The 18,626-nt window shown below is 40.0% G+C and overlaps 1 protein-coding gene across 4 annotated transcripts in view; it reads left to right on the top strand.

Moving 5' to 3' along the window:
• Positions 1 to 3,964: 3,964 nt before the first annotated feature.
• Positions 3,965 to 18,626, top strand: part of LOC134200786 (E3 ubiquitin-protein ligase MARCHF4-like) — a 46,741-nt gene continuing 32,079 nt past the window's right edge. For all 4 annotated transcript variants that reach the window (XM_062674406.1, XM_062674405.1, XM_062674404.1 and 1 more), the window contains exon 1: positions 3,965 to 4,374. The gene's annotated coding sequence lies outside the window, so the exon portion shown is untranslated. The remainder of the gene's footprint in view (positions 4,375 to 18,626) is intronic.

Below are 18,626 nucleotides of genomic sequence, written 5' to 3'. Positions count from 1 at the left end.
AGTATATTTACAACGGCTGCCCCACTCTTCAAACCGAAACGCATTACTGCTTCACGGCAGAAATGGGCAGGGTGGTGGTACCTACCCGCGCGGACTCACAAGACGTCCTACCACCAGTAATAAATTAATTTAATTATTTTTTACTTTTTTTATTGCTTAGATGGGTGGACGAGCTCACAGCCCACCTGGTGTTAAGGTGGATACCTGAGCCCATAGATATCTACCACGAAAATGCCGCCACCCACATTGAGATATGACTTCTAAGGTCTCAGTATAGTTACAACGGCTGCTCCACCCTTCAAACCGAAACGCATTACTGCTTCACGGCAGAAATGGGCAGGGTGGTGGTACCTACCTGCGCGGACTCACAAGAGGTCCTACCACCAGAGGTCTGCTTGTGCAAGCTCACAATCCACCACTAGTAACTAAATTATTGCGAGTTCAAATTGCATTACATGACTACTTTCCTCTTGGAAATCAATCACACCGTGAATATATCGAACAGTGAAAGAATATCTGGCTTAAACGAAATTTCTCTTAACACGCGACGTTAGTTTATGTAATTAAAGGGCCCTTTTATTTCGTACTAGCCGTACTCGCCCGCTTCGGTGCGCATTTAAAATTAACAGTATTATTTATTGTTATTATTATTAGGGAGTCCAACACTCATATAAATATTAGCCTATCCATTAAGTACATGTATTTTGTACATGTATACCAAGTTTCAAATCAATCGGGTGCACAGTTCAGTAGTTATAACGGAACATCCGCAAAAACCACTGATTTATATTATTATATTAGTATAGATATAGATTAGCATCAATAATTCGATATTTTTTAATTGAACTTCAATTAATTTTATCACGTTCAAATAGCGGACGAATGTTTTTTTTTTTGAGATATTGTTTCCAAACTTTAATTGGCTCTCATGTAAAGTTGCAAAAAGTCCGTTTAAACCGAATAGCTTTCACCCCCTCGGCATGTTGGTTACTTTTTATTGCTTAGATGGGTGGACGAGCTCACAGCCTACCTGCTGTTAAGTGGTTACTGGAGCCCATAGACATCCACAACGTAAATGCGCCACCCACCTTGAGATATAAGTTCTAAGGTCTCAAGTATAGTTACAACGGCTGCCCCACCCTTCAAACCGAAACGCATTACTGCTTCGCGGCAGAAAATTAAATATGTCTAATTGGAAAATTTGTGCTAATTTTTATTGTTTAATATTAACAAAATTAGTAAATTGGTCATATAGATATGTCCAGCTGTGTGGCCAAGATATTGGCGCAATGCACGTCCGACCTTCGTCTGTTGGCATGTGGCCAAATCGTCAAGATCAAGAAAACGACAATGAGCCCTTGTTTGATCTATAATCAACGTTATATTCATGGCGTCTTGGGTACCTCTGGTGGGGAGCAAGTGGTCATATAAGGCTCCATTTATTCGCGATTCTTCTCTCGCTTACCAGCCTAGTCGTAAAGTTCAAAATCGCTCATCAAATTTGATGATGAATTTGGGCTGCGTTTGGTTTTCAAAATCTATATCTAATATGGTTAAGTATTGTGGCGGGTAGCCATCATACAACGCAAGATAATTGACAGATGCCTGAATCTCGCTTACGACATTTTCAAGATAAAGCGCATATATACAAGTTCCGAACAACAACATTAGGACCGTCGGTCTACCGAGCAAATATCACCCGCTCGGTGGAAGATCTTTCCTTTCGTCGTTAAGACTCCCCAAACTGGTGACCCCGACGTGATGTGAACACGCAACCTTCTGATTCATCATCAGCGCATCATAAACTTCGGCTACCACAATCCCCGCATTCTCGCAGATAAAAGCACGTCATTGACAGTCGTCCCACAGCAAGCCAGCATCGCAGCCTCAACAGGACCATCGCAGCCGACTCACCGCGCTTCCTGGTCCTACGGCACGCAACTTCACTGCCTCATCACGCCGCAACAGTTCATCGCAGCCCACGACCGGATCATCAACGCTTGGGGTCACACATCTCTGGCGTGGCAGCTCTGCACACATGGACTACTGGCGACACGCACGCAGCATTTCAAGCTCAGTCTCGACTCACCGCAGACTTCGAGCAGCACTGGCAACACGCACGCAGCATTCAAGCTCAGTCTCGACTCACCGCAGGCTTCGAGCAGCACTGGCCCTTGCAAGCTAATCTCAGCACGGGCAACGCTAACTAAAAAATGACACGACCTTCAGTCTCGGAGGGGAGTGATGTGGCGGGTAGCCATCATACAACGCAAGATAATTGACAGATGCCTGAATCTCGCTTACGACATTTTCAAGATAAAGCGCATATATACAAGTTCCGAACAACAACATTAGGACCGTCGGTCTACCGAGCAAATATCACCCGCTCGGTGGAAGATCTTCCCTTTGTCGTATATTCCTACACCTCCACTCAAGGGCCGGTGAGTTAAGTAATGTGTGTAAATAAGATAGAAGAACACCATTGAATGTAGGGTCATGGTGTACCTGAATTACTCATTCACGCCCTTGCGCAAGAAAATGCATCTTCCGTAATTTATTTTTGAATAGACACCGGTGAACAATTTTGAGGCGTTTTTACCTAAAAAGTTGTTGATAGCTTAAGGAGCTATTCCAAAGACGCGCAGATTGATAGGTGAGCTCACGGGACTTTACATGGCAGGACATGTTAACCTTAGCCATAGCAAGAACAGTGCTTGGCTGAATCTACCACCGGATCGAAATCACGACCCACTGAGAATATCCGGCGAGATATCCGGTTGTGTCTATGGGCTAGGTCGCACGTCGACGATGTGGTGAAAACCCTAATTCATGTTTGGAGTGCCTAAAAGCACTGATAGGATGTACGTAGACCATTGTGAACGTTTCGGCCAATGACAAAAACAATCGCCAACTCAAATTGAGCCTCTCGTGAATAATTTCAGTTCACGTAAAAAAAAAATTTATTGCTTAGATGTGTGGACGAGCTCACAGCCAACCTGATGTTAAGTGGTTACTGGAGCCCATAGACATCGACAACGTAAATGCGCCACACACCTTGAGATATAAGTTCTAAGGTCTCAAGTATAGTCACAACGGCTGCCCTACCCTTCAAACCGAAACGCATTACTGCTTCACGGCAGAAATAGGTGAGGCAGTGGTACCTACCCGTGCGGACTCACTAGAGGTTCTACCACCAGTCTATCTATCAGCCCACAGACGTCCACTGCTGGACATATATTATGTCTCCCCCAAGCCTCGTCACAACGTAATATCAGCGTAAAATACGTAAACAATACGTAGGCAATTGTTTTGATGGGCGAATATTGTGTTTTGCCGTTTACGAACAATAACATTTTTTTTTGCTTAGATGGGTGGACGAGCTCAAATCCCACCTGGTGTTAAGTGGTTACTGGAGTCCATAGACATCTACGACGAAAATGCGCCACCCACCTTGAGATAAAGTTCTAAGGTCTCAGTATAGTTACAACGGCTGCCCCACCCTTCAAACCGAAACGCATTGCTGCTTCACGGCAGAAATATTCAGGGCGGTGGTACCTACCCGTGTGGACTCACAAGAGGTCCTACCACCACTAATTAAATTACTACATTTTTCGAGGTCACGGTCGATTGGTTTGGCGTGTGAAGAAACCGCTGATGCTCATTTGAGAGAGAGAGTGTGTGTGAGAAAAAGAGAGAGAGTGTGAGAGAGAGCGAGAGTGTGAGAGAGAGAGTGTGGGAGAGAGAGTGGGAGAGAGAGAGAGAGTGTGTGAGAGAGAGAGAGAGTATGAGAGAGAGAGAGAGAGAATACGCTTACCAAAACACAATTGACATTAAAAATAGTAAGAAAGCAGATATAATACGTCTTCTAGTTTTCATTTGTCGTTATTTAGTTTCATTTTCATTCGATTTCATTTGTCTTCTAGTGTCGTTACTATAATTTTTTTTCGAATTCTTAGATTACATTCGCCGTGAGTAGCGAGCGATCTGTGTGCTTAGTGCGAGTTTTTTAACGTTCTCGATAGCGTAAAAGTTACTCAACTTTGTATGCAGTTGTAACAGCGTTCCTAGCGGCCAACGCAGGTAAACGTTCCAACTCCATACAAAGTTGAGTTAACTTTTACGCTATCGAGAACGTTAAAAAACTCGCACTAAGCACACTGTATCAGCTAGGCGATGTGTGTTTTAAATTTGACCGGCAGACAGACGTGTACAGTCGAGTTCAGTGCATTAGCGCGTTACACGTTGAGAAGGCGCGCGGCCTGAATTAATTATTTATTTATTTATTTATTATTTAACGAATTGTTTGAGTGTTTAAAAGAAAGAAGTTTGCGTGCTTCGAACGAGTTGTGGTTTTGTTTGGTTGTTAAATGAAAGGTATGTTTTTTTGTTGTTGTATTAAACGACTCTTCTGTTATTCTTCTAATTTTATTAAAGAACTTAGCTGACCCGGCAGACTTCGTAGTTAGTGCCTCAATCGATAAATAAAAGACCTAAACTTTTGTATAAAATAAACTTAAAACAAATACTACAAATACTATAGAACATATTTATCCAACTTTTAAACTTTTTCTGGACTTCCATAAATAATTCTAGACGAAAATTAGCCAAATCGGTCCAGCCGTTCTCGAGTTTTAGCGAGACTAACGAACAGCAATTTATTTTTATATATATATAGATAGATAGATAATAGCTTTAATGCGTTGATGTAGTATTTTATATAAATTATTTTTTATAGCGTAGTTGATTGGACGATCTCACGGTCCACCTGGTGTTAAGTGGTTGCTGGGCCCATAGACATCTACAACGTAAATGCCGCCACCCACCTCGAGACATGAGTTGTAAGGTCTCAGTTTTAACAGTACAACGGCTGTCCCACTCTTCAAACCGAAACGCATTACTGCTTCACGGCATGGTTGTGGTTACCTACCCGTGCGGACTCACAAGATGTCCTAGCACCAGTAAAAATTGTATATTTACCTCTATTCCGCTATTTATAGTTCTGTAACTTCGAGATTTTTGCGAGAGGAGACTAGGCTTGTTTGTCAGATTGGCCGCGGTCGTTATCTTGTTAAGATAATAAGAATTATTATACACGTAACGCTTGAGACAATTAAAAATATCTCTTCGAAAAGAAAAAACTGGTTCGTATTAACTTCTCTTAATATCTCATAGTATAAAAATTTTAATTTGCGTAATGACTGGTGTGTACATTTGCGTAATACTAATAAATAAAAATATTATAGTTTAAAAACAAACACGCTTCAACATCACGCCGAACGAAACTCGTAAGGGAGGAGGTGAAAAATGACATACCGGTAATCTGAATCTGAAAACAAATTACATTTTTTAAATAATATATTATTAGAAAAATACAAATAAAATTAGCCACTTCTATCATCTATACTATACTAATATTATAAAGCTGAAGAGTTTGTTTGTTTGAACGCGTTAATCTCACGAACTACTGGTCCGATTTGAAAAATTCTTTCAGTGTTAGATAGCCCATTTCTTGAGGAAGACTATAGGCTAATGTAACATCACGCTAAGACTAATACAAACGGAGCACCAATAAAGAATGTTTCAAAATCGTTTTTTTTCTTTCTTTTCTACGTAAATGAAGTCGCGGGTAAAATTTAGGGCTATGCGAAAGCAACTATTCCACGCGGACGAAGACCTGGGGCAAAAGCTAGTTAAGATATAACAAATAATATGGCGCAAATAATACGATTTCAGTAAAAATGTAAGTCGGGAGGTATTGGCGGTATACAATCGATATTATTCGATATACCACACCGTTTAGTCACAAGTGATTCCCTTTTTTTTTTTTTTGTCGAGCAGGCGGCCGTATCTCAAACGAGCTATCCGCGTCTAGAGGGCTTTTTTATTGCCCTTGTAGGCAGACGAGCATACGGCCCACTTATTGGTGAGTGGTTACCGTCGCCCATGGACTTCAGCAATTCCAAAAGTGTGAGACTTGCAGTGATTTCCTATCTGTTGTTGAGCGACACGAGGTTTTAGTCGGTTCGACTCTGACATGAGCCCGTCATCCCCAGTGGAGGGCGGAAGTCCGGCGATTTCCTCCTGACCAAAAAAAAACAACCTACATTCATCTACATTTTTTTTATTACTTAAATTGGCGGTCGAGCTCTCAGCCCACCTGGTGTTAAGTAGTTACTGGAATCCATAGACATCTACAACGTAAATGCGCCACCCACCTTGAGATATAAGGTCTCAGGTAAAGTTACAACGGCTGCCCCATCCTTCAAACCGAAACGCATTACTGCCTCACGGCAGAAACAGGCAGAGTGGTGGTACCTATCCCGCGCGGACTCACAAGAGCTCCTACCACCAGCGACCTACATGTGTAATAATTTGAACCAGTGGTCGCCCGGTAGTCGAAATTCGACTATAATTAATTTAAAATATTATATTTTTGAACGTTATTACCTCTATAATAACAAACTTCGCCAAGGCTACACTATAGATAAATCAAATTGAAGACAAACAATATTAATCTATTCTCAAATTGATCGCATACTTTAACAATAAACAAAAGAGTATAAATGCGCGCGCGTGTGTGTGTGTGTGTGTGTGTGTGTGTGTGTGTGTGTATGTATGTGTGTCAAATACATGGTAGTGGGTGTCATATATTTTTTATTGATTTTATATATTTTTTATAAACTAGAGGTCCCGCAGTAGTCGAAATTCGACTATAATTAATTGGAATAGTTTAATAAGTTTGTACACTATTATGATTGTATTTTATACTTCTATAGTCACAAATTTCGCCAAGGCTACACTATAAAAAATATTAACAAAGACATACAATATTTAATCTATTCTCAATTTGACCACAGACGTCAAGAACAAAAGTTTGACAATAAATAGTATGCATGCGTGTGTGCGTCAAATACATGGTATGTAGTGTGTGTAATGTTTTCTTTATTGATTTAATGTATCTTTTATGCATTATTTAAAAAAAAAATATTAGCATTGTGCACTTCTTCTCTATATTCCCTATAAGTGTGGGAAATTTCATACTCCTTCGTCCGCGCAATTTTCGTAAAAAGGGATACAAAGTTTTTGCTTGGTAGACCAACCTAACCTTAATATAACAAACCTCAGTTCACCGAATTACTTGATATAATGAATTCGATCCCTTCCGATTTGTTATATCGAGGTTGCACTGTAATTGCATTCAGAGATTCCCTTACATACACAGATAATGGGTGATCCGACATGCGAATATTCATACACATGTAAAAAAAATTACTGAGTAATATTTTTAGATACACGTGTAAAAAAATTACTGAGTAATATTTTTTAATAATGTTTTTTTTTTGTTGTGAATATTTTATCAAACGCTGTCTGCTTTTCGAGTTCAGTTGATTTTTTAGCAAAATATGTTTATTTAGTGCGATATTGTTGCGAACGAGAGACATTTCCCGTTTTTTTTTGAAATTTCATTCACAAAAATACATTAATTAATAATAGCATTGGTAATTTCGAAATCAAATTTGTCGTTGTTGCACCCGATTGTGTTATTTTTATTGCCGCTCGAAGGTCGATATTAAGAACTATTCTTGCGAGGTTAAAAGGATTATGCACTTAATTGTGATACTTACAAAACTCAATTTTGAAAAATAAATAGGTAAGTTTTGATTCGAATAGTTATAAAATACGGAAATATTATAAGATTGTAGGCAACTATTTGCGTTTGAAACGTAAATGAGGTAGACGGAAGAAATAGGAATTTGCTTAACAGAGGGCGTCTAACAGAGCGTCTTCTCCCCCCCCCCCCCCCATCCATAGCTTTGTGACCTCAGTTCCGAATAGTAACAAATTCGAAATATGTCTCATAAAATATTACTAGATGATGACCGAGCTTTGATCGGTTTTTTTTTTTGATAACGCCATCTTGTTGTGTCTTTAAAGCGGTAAGTTGCCCTCAATTAAGAAAAAATAGTATTATTATTCGCCAATAGATGGCGGGTAAAGTTGATTATTGAAGACACGAATAAAACAACATTTTCTGAAAAGAAATCGTAGCTAGATCGATTTATCGCCCCCGAAATCCCCTGTATGCTAAGTTTTATGAAAATCGTTGGAGCCGTTTCCGAGATTCAGATTATATATATGTATATATACAAGAATTGCTCGTTTAAAGGTATAAGATATATATATATATATAACTAGTCAGGTCATAAGTATTGTCACACAGTAAAAACTTTTCTTTTAGAATGCTGGCCACAAAAAAGTTTATTGAATTCGAATTTCGAATTGTTCATGAAAATAAAAATGTATACTTTTAGAATTTTACTCATTTTTAAATATGGAGTGGACGCTTAAAGAAGACTGTGTTGCAGTTATTGCGTTGCATCGTTGCGGTTACGCGCCAATTCAAATTTTTAACATACTGAAAAATTTGAATATAACCACAAGATTCGTTTATCGTACCATCAAACGATACAATGAAGACTCTAGTGTAGATGACAGGTCAACAAGTGGTCGCCCTCGGTCTGTTAGGACTCCAGCACTGATAAAAGCTGTGAAGGCGCGAATTCAAAGAAATCCCAAACGTAAGCAGAAACTGTTGGCCCTTCAGATGGGGTTAAGCAGAACCACGGTGAAAAGGGTATTAAATGAAGACTTAGGGCTTCGGGCATATCGAAGAAAAACAGGACATCGTCTGAATGCTCGTCTAATGGACCTGAGACCGAAGAGATGCCGCGCTTTGTTGAAGCGGTACGCGGGAAAAAAAATTCGGGAAATTCTTTTTTCGGATGAAAACATTTTTACCGTAGAAGAGAGATACAACAAACAAAATTACACATACGGATTTAATTATACGTTTATTTTATTGTGTTTATATTTTATTACCGATGTTTTTTAATATTAATATACAGTTTTCGTGGTCACCGGACGGAAATAATGGAACGAAAATAGTAAACGCGAAATTAAGCCGTAAGAGTAATTTTAATTACTAGAGGTCCCGCAGTAGTCGAAACTCGACTATAATTAATTGGAATTGTAAGTTTGTACACTATTATGATTGTATTTTATACTTCTATAATATACTATTACGACTACATTATAAAAAATATTAATAAAGACAAACCATATAAATTAAATCTATTCTCAATTTGACCACATACGTCAAGAACAAAAGTTTGAGAGTAAATAGTATGCATGCGTGTGTGCGTCTAATACATGGTATGTAGTGTGTGTAATGTTTTCTTTATTGATTTAATGTATATTTTATGCATTATTTAAAAAATGTATAAGCATTGTGCACTTCTTCTCTATATTCTCTATAAGTGTGGAAAATTTCATACTCCTCCGTCCGCGCAATTTTCGTAAAAAGGGATACAAAGTTTTTGCTTCACGTATTAATCTATAGATATCATAAATGTATATTTTGTTTAGATGAACAAGTAATTTAAAATAAAATTGAGTGACGAAATACCTTATTACGCATTCATTAGAACATCCTGCTCGAAAATCTCTCGCACGTCCGAACTTGAATGACGTGAATTCTGTTTTTTTTTTAAACTACCCTCCCACGACAATACAAAGCTTTCTAATTTTATTCATTAGTAGCTGACCCGGCAGACTTCGTAGTGTCTCAATCGATAAATAAAAGACCTAAACTATTGTATAAAATAAATTTAAAACAAACAAAAGGAATCCGTCCGACAGGGACACATCAAAGGAAAAACAAAATTGTTTGCTTTTTTTTAAATTCCGAGTATTTTCATATTTATCTACCTTTTAAACCTTCTCTGGACTTCCACAAATAACTCAAGACCAAAATTAGCCAAATCGGTCCAGCCGTCCTCGAGCTTTAGCGAGACTAACGAACAACAATTCATTTTTATATATAGAGAAGATAGATAGTCATGACACGTTTTGTTCGAGTTAAATTTGATTCAATCGTTTCTTATAATATGTGTAGATCTTTTCATTGCCCCCGTGTTTATAAAACACCGTTTTTTCGACTCTAATCCCACGCCAGAATTATAGTTTAATACAATCTATGTTAGTTCTAATTGATGACGTAACATAGGTCGCTCGGTCGCACCCACGCAACGCGCTCAAAGCGACCTTAAACTTCATTCTCTGACCCACTCTTCCGACCTTGAACTAGATTCTCGATCCTAGTTCCTATTTACATTTCGAAATTATAATAAAGCGCTTATGGATTTGTCAGTTAATTAATTTACGGTTACTTTATTAATTACTAGCTGACCCGGCAGACTTCGTAGTGCCTCAATCGATAAATAAAAGACACATCAAGGCGATACATCAAAGGAAAAACAAAATTGTTTGTTTTTATATAATTCCGGGCTTTTTTATATTTATCTACCTTTTAAACCTTCTCTGGACTTCCACGAATAATTCAAGACCAAAATTAGCTAAATCGGTCCAGCCGTTCTCGAGTTTTAGCGAGACTAACGAACAGCAATTCATTTTTATATATATAGATAGATAGATAACAAATATACAGCTGTTTTTATCTACGTTTGAAGGTAGCTCTGTATTACTATGTTGTCGTTCTTTTCGAAGTTTGGACTTTTTGGCGGGAGAGAACGCGAGGAGTGAAGTTGTGTGATTTGTTTTATTTTGTCTATTTAGTATTTCTTCAGGTTTAAATGTGTAATAACGGTGGCTCATTAACTCTTTAATATCTGTGAAAGTGCAAAAATGTGAGAAAATGAAACAAAGCCGCTGGACGTAACTTCTCGGGATCCTCCAAAAAGTCCACTGAAAAAATCTCCGTAAATTACCACCATTTTACTGAGATTATATTTCGTCCCTTATCATCTCATCTCATTGCATTTCACTCCATATTATCATTTAAAAAAATTAAAAATATAGATTAAAATAAGACATGGCCTAAAGGTCGTAGTTACCAGGTCATAAAAAGCCTTAAAAACAATTTATTTTCGAAGTTGTCACACCCTGTGTGTACTTCAAGCGAAACACCGAAGAAAGCATGGCTTTGATTCTGATTTGAGTCGGCTTCGGACGAATGTATCTAAAATTGTGTTACGTAGTACAAACAGATTTAAGTCAAGTTTTTACTGGTGGTAGGATTTTTTGTGAGTTCGCACGGGTATATACCACCACCCTGCCTATTTCAGCCGTGAAGCAGTAATGCGTTTCGGTTTGAAGGTTGGGGCAGCCGTTGTACCTATATTGAGACCTTAAAACTCATATCTCAAAGTGGGTGGCGCATTTACGTTGTAGATGTCTATGGGCTCCATCCGAGCTGTGAGCTCGTCCACCCATATAAGCAATATAAAGAAAAAATTGTTGCTGTTGTTGTGTAGACAAGGTCACGGTCTACGATGGACGTAGACATCGTAACGTAATGACGTCACTGGCACGATGGTGGTGGCACACATACATGTGCGCTCGCAACACGCTGTTAGTGTTAAGGCAAATGTTTTGAACCTCGTGAGAGGATCGGCCCGCAGCGCGGAAAAAAAATATGTTTTTGTAAGCCGCGATTACGATAACACCAATTACTAACGTAATTGTTTAATGAAAATAATCTAATCATGAAATGGTACAAGAAAACAGGCTCGTTAAAAAGTTCATTAACTTTATACGGTTGTTATAGCTTTTAAGATTCGTTAGTAAAAGTGTGATTTATAAGGCCCGTTAGCGCAGACGATAATCACTGTTCCGCCGTCGCGTTAAGAATGCTGTTTGCATAGCGCACCCAATCAGTAATCCGCGGTTAGTCGATTTTTAACCGTTATGACAGTAAGACCCCGTTAATTCATAATTTTAGAAAAGGCTCATCTATGTGCCCTCAGGTTTTTTTTAATGCTTAGATGGGTGCACGAGCTCACAGCCCACCTGGTGTTAAGTGGTTACTGGAGCCCATAGACATCCACAACGTAAATGCGCCACCCACCTTGAGATATAAGTTCTAAGGTCTCAAGTATAGTTACATAGTTAGTATAGGTGATCGATTCATGTCACGTGTGCGACCTAATCTAATAAAATTTATTATAAATGTATGCTAACGTAAACAAGTAAAATCCTTGAATAATAATATTATGTTTGCAAATAATAATTTCAGGGTTCCGCATATCGTCAGTTGTTTTGAAAGGGTCCAAAGGGTGATAATAATTGTTTTGTTGTTTAGCGATCCTCATCCTCAAACTAGTCTTGACGATTTATTAAAGATTACGAATAAAATACAGCGGCCGTGTAATACGATCATTAATATGTATTTAAATATAATCGCTGTTTTTGATTTATTGGCCTCAAATGACGCCATATGTAATGAAGTTTGCCTGTCCCGCATGGGAGGGGTGGCGCCGTGTTCTTGTCGCAAAAATAGGAAACGACTTGTCGTTGCCGAGTGTTGTGGCATGGATGCTCGACGACGACGAGTCGTGAAAGGCGATACTCGACTTCTGCGAGTGCACCATCTCGCAGAAGGAGGCGGCGGGGCGCGTGAGAGACGCACAAGCCCGCCGCCGTCGAGCGGGGGCCAGGGAGGCGGATCTCGCCCAAGCCCTGGCCCTCTAAGTGTTTCGGGTCCCCTTCATATGTCGGTCTGGGAACCGGCGAAGGGGGCCTAAGAAGACGACGTGCAAGCTGCTCTGCACGCGTTTTATGCATGAGCATCCGGGTGATGGAAGGTCGGCTATCCTCGACCCACGCTGGTTCTGACCCAGGAGTATTCCGTAGGATAACCCATTCTAATCGGCGCCATCTAGGCGGGCTCCGGATAGCCTGCCGACCAAGAGGGCTGGTGGTCGTGGTGCCGACGACCGCCGCTCCGGCGTCCCGAGGGGGAGGGTGATGGGAGAGATGTGCTCCGCACTAAACGCTTCACTCTCCCCCCTTTGCCTTTTCATGGGTTCTGTCTTATGCGAGGTTCGAACGCGGGTTGTTGAGCGACAGGAGGCCTTAGTCAGTTCGACTCCGACATGCCCCGCCCTCCATCCCCAGGGGAGGGCGGAAGTCCGGCGATTTCCTCCTGACCAAAAAAATAATAATAATAATGAAGTTGCGTTTGACACTGTTTTTGAAAGAAAACTGGCATTTATGCAAAATAAAAGCTTTCTTTTCCGTAGATTAAATTTCATTTCCGAACGTTGGAATCATATTCGACCTAATGCCTTTCTAGAACTATCTATTGCAATAGAACATACCTTAAATCGTTTATTATTGATTATTTACGCACACATTGATATAATACATGCCCACAACAAAGTTTTCTTTGATTTGGATATAGCTTAACTTGTTCGTTTAAATATCAAAATAAACTCTACCGAGGTTTCCAAGAAGAGGCCCGGTCCCGAGAATAAGCGACGAAACAAACGAACTGGTCTTATCTTTGCTCCATACATTCTTGTTTAAAATTTAGTCAGTCGTAGCTTGTTATTTTAGAATATTACCTCAAACATAGCATACACGGTGTATCTGTTTGTTTGTCTGTTTGAAGTTGTTATACTAATAATTGTTGGTCCTAGGGAAGTTTTCTGGTATATTATCGATATATGATATGTGACGCACGAATTTGTTTTTTTTCCTAGTCGTCGCCGCGTCGTGGCCTAAAGGATAAGACGTCTGGTGCATTCGTATGTAGCGATGCAACAGTGTTCGAATCCCGCAGGTGGGTACCGATTTTTCTAATGAAATACGTACTCAACAAATGTTCACGATTGACTTTCACGGTGAAGGAATAACATCGTGTAATAAAAACCAAACCCGCAAAATTATAATTTGCGTAATCACTGGTGGTAGGACCTCTTGGGAGTCCGCACGGGTAGGTACCACCACCCCGCCTATTTCCGCCGTGAAGCAGTAATGCGTTTCGGTTCGAAGGGTGGGGTAGCCGTTGTAACTATACTGAGACCTTAGAACTTATATCTCGAGATGGGTGGCGCATTTACGTTGTAGATGTCTATGGGCTCCAGTAACCACTTAACACCAGGTGGGCTGTGAGCTCGTCCACTCATCTAAGCAATAAAAAAAAAAAATTGCTCATTTGTCACAAATACCATTCATGGTTGCATACGCGTATCGGAAAGTTCCATAACACCTTCATTATCATTTATCTCGTCATCATTCTGTTTTTTTTACGCGAAATTTATTTTTGTATTTTTAAAGGTGCGTTTTATTTGGTAATAGTATCATCAACAGTCCGATGTTTTCAATAGAATTGTATTTTTTGACTTGTTTTTTCGTTTATTGTAAATATTTTTACTTATTTTAAAAAAAATATATTGGGAAGCATAATAAAAAAAACCCGCTGAGTTTGTTTCGCCGGTTCTTCTCAGGACTGTGGCTCTTTTTGGAACCGTTGGTAGAGTTAACATTTTTATTTATATTTTGACATTCAACAAGTGTGTTACTGCTGACATCTAAGTTGAAATAAATGATTTTGAATTTGAATTTGAATTAGAACTTCAATTAAGTTTACTCCATTCAAAAAGCTGAAGATTGCTTTTTGTTTGAAGTTTTCCGAATTTTAAAGTTTAAATGGCTCTCCTGTAGAGTTGCAAAAATGTCGCTCAAATCAAATAATGTTTCACCCCTCGATATATCCTCTTACGACATTGATTGATGCCTACATAGGTGTATATGTCTGACTACGCAGACAGTTTAATTGAACCTTTGCAAGTTTTTTTTTTTTTTTTTTTTTTTCCACAGGAGAAAATCGCCGGATCCCCACCCGCGCGGCAGGTGGGGTATGTGGGAGTTGAACCTCACAAAAAACTCCTGCTGCTCACAACCGGCGCCCTACCTCGGACCGGGCCGGAGCCCAGTCGGGGCTATTGAAACGGCGGGACAGGGTTGACGCAGAGCACATTACATCCATCCCACCGTCCCAAGGACGCCGGACCGGTGGCCGCCAGCGACACGACCACCGGTTCCCTCGTTCAGCGGGCCGAGAGCCCGCTTTGATGGCGCCGCGTTACACCTTCCCCCAGAGCGGTCGGGGGAACGCGGTCTGCCATCACCCGGCTTCCTATTGCGGGTGAGCGTGCAAGCACGCCACCCCACGTCTGGGTCTCTCCCCGCACAAAACGGGTGGGACCCCTAGCTCTTAGGGGGCCAGGTCACGGATACGACCCCGGTCCCGGCCCCCTGCTCGGCGGCGGCGGGTTTCTGCGTAGTGAGGAGAGCTTTCCCTCACTCGCCCCGCCGCCTCCTTCTGCGAGATGGTGCACTCGCAGAAGTCGAGCATAGCCTTCCATGACTCATCGCTGCCAAGCATCGACGCCACGACGCCAGGCAGCGACAAGTCAGGTCCTATCTTTGCGACCAGGACACGGCGCTGCACCTCCCAAGCGGGGCAGACAGCGAGCGTATGCTCCGCCGTGTCCAGGTCGTGTCCACAATGGTGACACCTCGTCGTCGGCTCAGCCCCTATCCGGCGCAGGTACTTCCCGAAGCGAAACCTTTGCAAGTTAGTTTTTGTTTGTTAATTTTAATTCGTACATAAGAATGTCATTGCTCCTTTTTTCATTGATGACAATTAACAACAGATTCGAGATTTGTTTGATTCTTTTGTTTAAGTTATCACTGACTGGTTGCGATATATACATTCGGCATCGCTGCGCCACTTTGAAAAGGCGGCACGACATGAGAACCCTCTTGTCGTGGCCGCTGGAAACTACATACCCGATCCTGTAGACCGAATGGTAAACCGTCGAAGTCGTCCTCCTGATCCATTAATGGTGCTTTTAGGCACCACAAGCACCGGTCACCGTCCGCGTCGAACCCGTCGCTTGCGACAAAGGGCTCGAAGAGCGAATTAACCCATAGACACAGCCCACTGAGTTTCTCGCGGGATCTTCTCAGCGGGTCGCGTTTCCGATCCGGTGGTAGATTCTGCGAAGCACTGCTCTTGCTAGGGTCAGTGTTAGCAACACTCCGGCTTGAGCCCCGTGAGCTTACCTACACACCTTAGGGCGAAGCTGAAATAGCCTCTCAAGGCTATCAGCATAGGTAGGAAAAAAAAAAGATCACTGTCGTTTTTATTGTTCTATCAAATTATTTAATTACAAATTGAAATATATAAGTTGTTTTTCTTGTTTTTATCGTGCTCATTAGTCTAATTCTAAGTTCAAAAATTGTATCATAAAAAAAATTAGCAGCTTAGAATAATCGACGTTGGAGACAAACAATTTTGAATAAGCCCTATATCGATTCTCATGCTGGTTGGTCTAGATCTAAGTTCAGACAATACTATGATAAAACATTTTAGCAGCTTAGAATAATTGACATTGGAGACACAATATTTTTTTTGTCCTAAGCCCTATGGCGATATTAATTTATTACGCAACTCAATAATAATGTTTCGGTCAATAATGCGGAAACGATACGTACGCTTGGCGTTTTAGTTGGGCAAGGTGAGTGCATACAACGTCCGACCAAGGTATAAATGAATCCCTTGAACCGTCATATTATTAACTAACGACTTTTTATTAACGGGTTTTCCGTATTACCTAATCGCGTCGCGTTCGTGGGCGCTTAATAACAAAAAAGAATCAAACGACGATAATTTCAAACAAAGAATTGTTGGTCCATTGTGTTTAGTGCGAGTTTTTTTTAACTTCTCGATCGCGTAAAATTTTTTTTTTGTTATTGCTTAGATGGTTGGACGAGCTCACAGCCCACCTGGTGTTAAGTGGTTACTGGAGCCCATGGACAACTACAACGTAAATGCGCCACCCACCTTGAAATATAAGTTCTAAGATCTCAGTATAGTTACAACGGCTGCCCCACCCTTGAAACCGAAACGCATTACTGCTTCACGGCGGAAATAGGCGGGGTGGTGGTACCTACCCGTGCGGACTCCCAAGAGGTCCTACCACCAGTGATTACGCAAATTATAATTTTGCGGGTTTAATTTTTATTACACGATGTTATTCCTTCACCGTGGAAGTCAATCGTGAACATTTGTTGAGTACGTATTTGGATGTTGACTGTTATGTTGGTTTGGCGTCCGATGTCGCGTGTGATTTGATTATTAATATACATTTGATTAATAATACATTACAACCAAACTTTGAGTTCTCATTTAAAAATACTAGTTTTTTTCGATATCTTAGGTATATTTATGTATAGTAGTGGTCCCGCAGAAGTCGATTTTCGACTTTAATCGATTTAAATTTTATGTTTAAACATTATTATGGTTCTAATGTCAAATACAATTACACTTATTTAATATAATCACAGATTTCGCCTAAATTACACTATACATAAATAATAATAAAGACAAACAATATTCATCTATTCTCAATTTGACCACAGACTTGAAATACTAAAAAAAGTTTGACAATTGACAATAAACAGAGAGTATATTTATATAACTATATATATATGTGTTGTGTCAAATACGTGGTAGTGTGTGTAATGTTTTCTTTATTGATTTAAAGTATCTTTTATGCATTATTAAAAAAAAAAATTAGCATTGTGCACTTCTTCTCTATATTCTTCTATAAGTGTGGAAAATTTCATACTCCACCGTCCGCGCAATTTTCGTAAAAAAGGATACAAAGTTTTTGCTTCACGTATTAATATATAGATCAGTTTTGTTTTTTCAAAACATGAGAAAATCAACAAGGGGTCATATTTTGCTTGCCTTTACCATTAACTTGTTATTCATGTTAAGTTTATTTATGTACAAACGTCAAATATAACAAAAGAGCAGGTAATGAAAAGAAAGATGCGCGCCCGTTTATTTTTATGAATATATTGACCCCGATTTTTTGGAGTATTATAAATTGGTGGTTTTAAAACTTCCTACATTTACGAAGCGCTTATCTTGACGCCGACGTATTGGCAAGGGCGACGGGTGTCGTGACCTAAACACATTTTTTACTTGTTTATTTTTTTTTTCTTTAATTAAACATTCGATTTGCATCGTGTATGTATACGGCGCTCATGTTCCAAAAATGTTGTTACGCGCCGGGATTCGGGTTAAATAAAAAATCTACCGTAATACAAGTTAACACTGTATTTATCACTAAGAATATTTAGAACACGTCACAAACAGTTTAAAATTCTCAATTCGCTTCAGGTGATCCGTTCGCTGTTTCGCTTCGAGTAGTTCCTTTTACTAACTGACTGGGTGTTTTTTTTTACCCACCTATGCTGATAGCCTTGAGAAGCTATTTCAGATTCGCCCTAACGTGTGGGTTAGCTCACGGGGCTCAAACCGAAGTGTTGCTAACACTGGCCCTAGCAAGAGCAGTGATTCGCAGAATCTACCACCGAATCGGAAACGCGACCCACTGAGAAGATCCGGCGAGAAACTCAGTGGGCTGTCTCGGCAACGCTTTTATAGTCGATACGACGTCCCTAGAATCGTCGAAAACATTCCTCACAAGTCGAGTATCTTCGATGTGTGTTTCCGTTATCTGACAATAGATGGCGTTGTACTTCTCGAGCGTTCTAGATGTTACTAGATCGTTCGATATTCAGTCGGCTATTTGGAGATAGGTGACGTTACTTTTACCGGCGTAACAATACCATCTACGGTTCGATGTTTTTAATTAAACTTCAATTAAGATTACTCTATGAAAATAGCTGAAAAAGCGATTCCGATAGAAGCACATGTCACGAACATATTGTATTGTATTGTA

The sequence above is a fragment of the Bombyx mori genome, chromosome 20, assembly GCF_030269925.1.
Source record: "Bombyx mori chromosome 20, ASM3026992v2".
NCBI classification, from domain to species: domain Eukaryota; kingdom Metazoa; phylum Arthropoda; class Insecta; order Lepidoptera; family Bombycidae; genus Bombyx; species Bombyx mori.
This window is presented reverse-complemented; position numbering and strand designations above follow the sequence as displayed.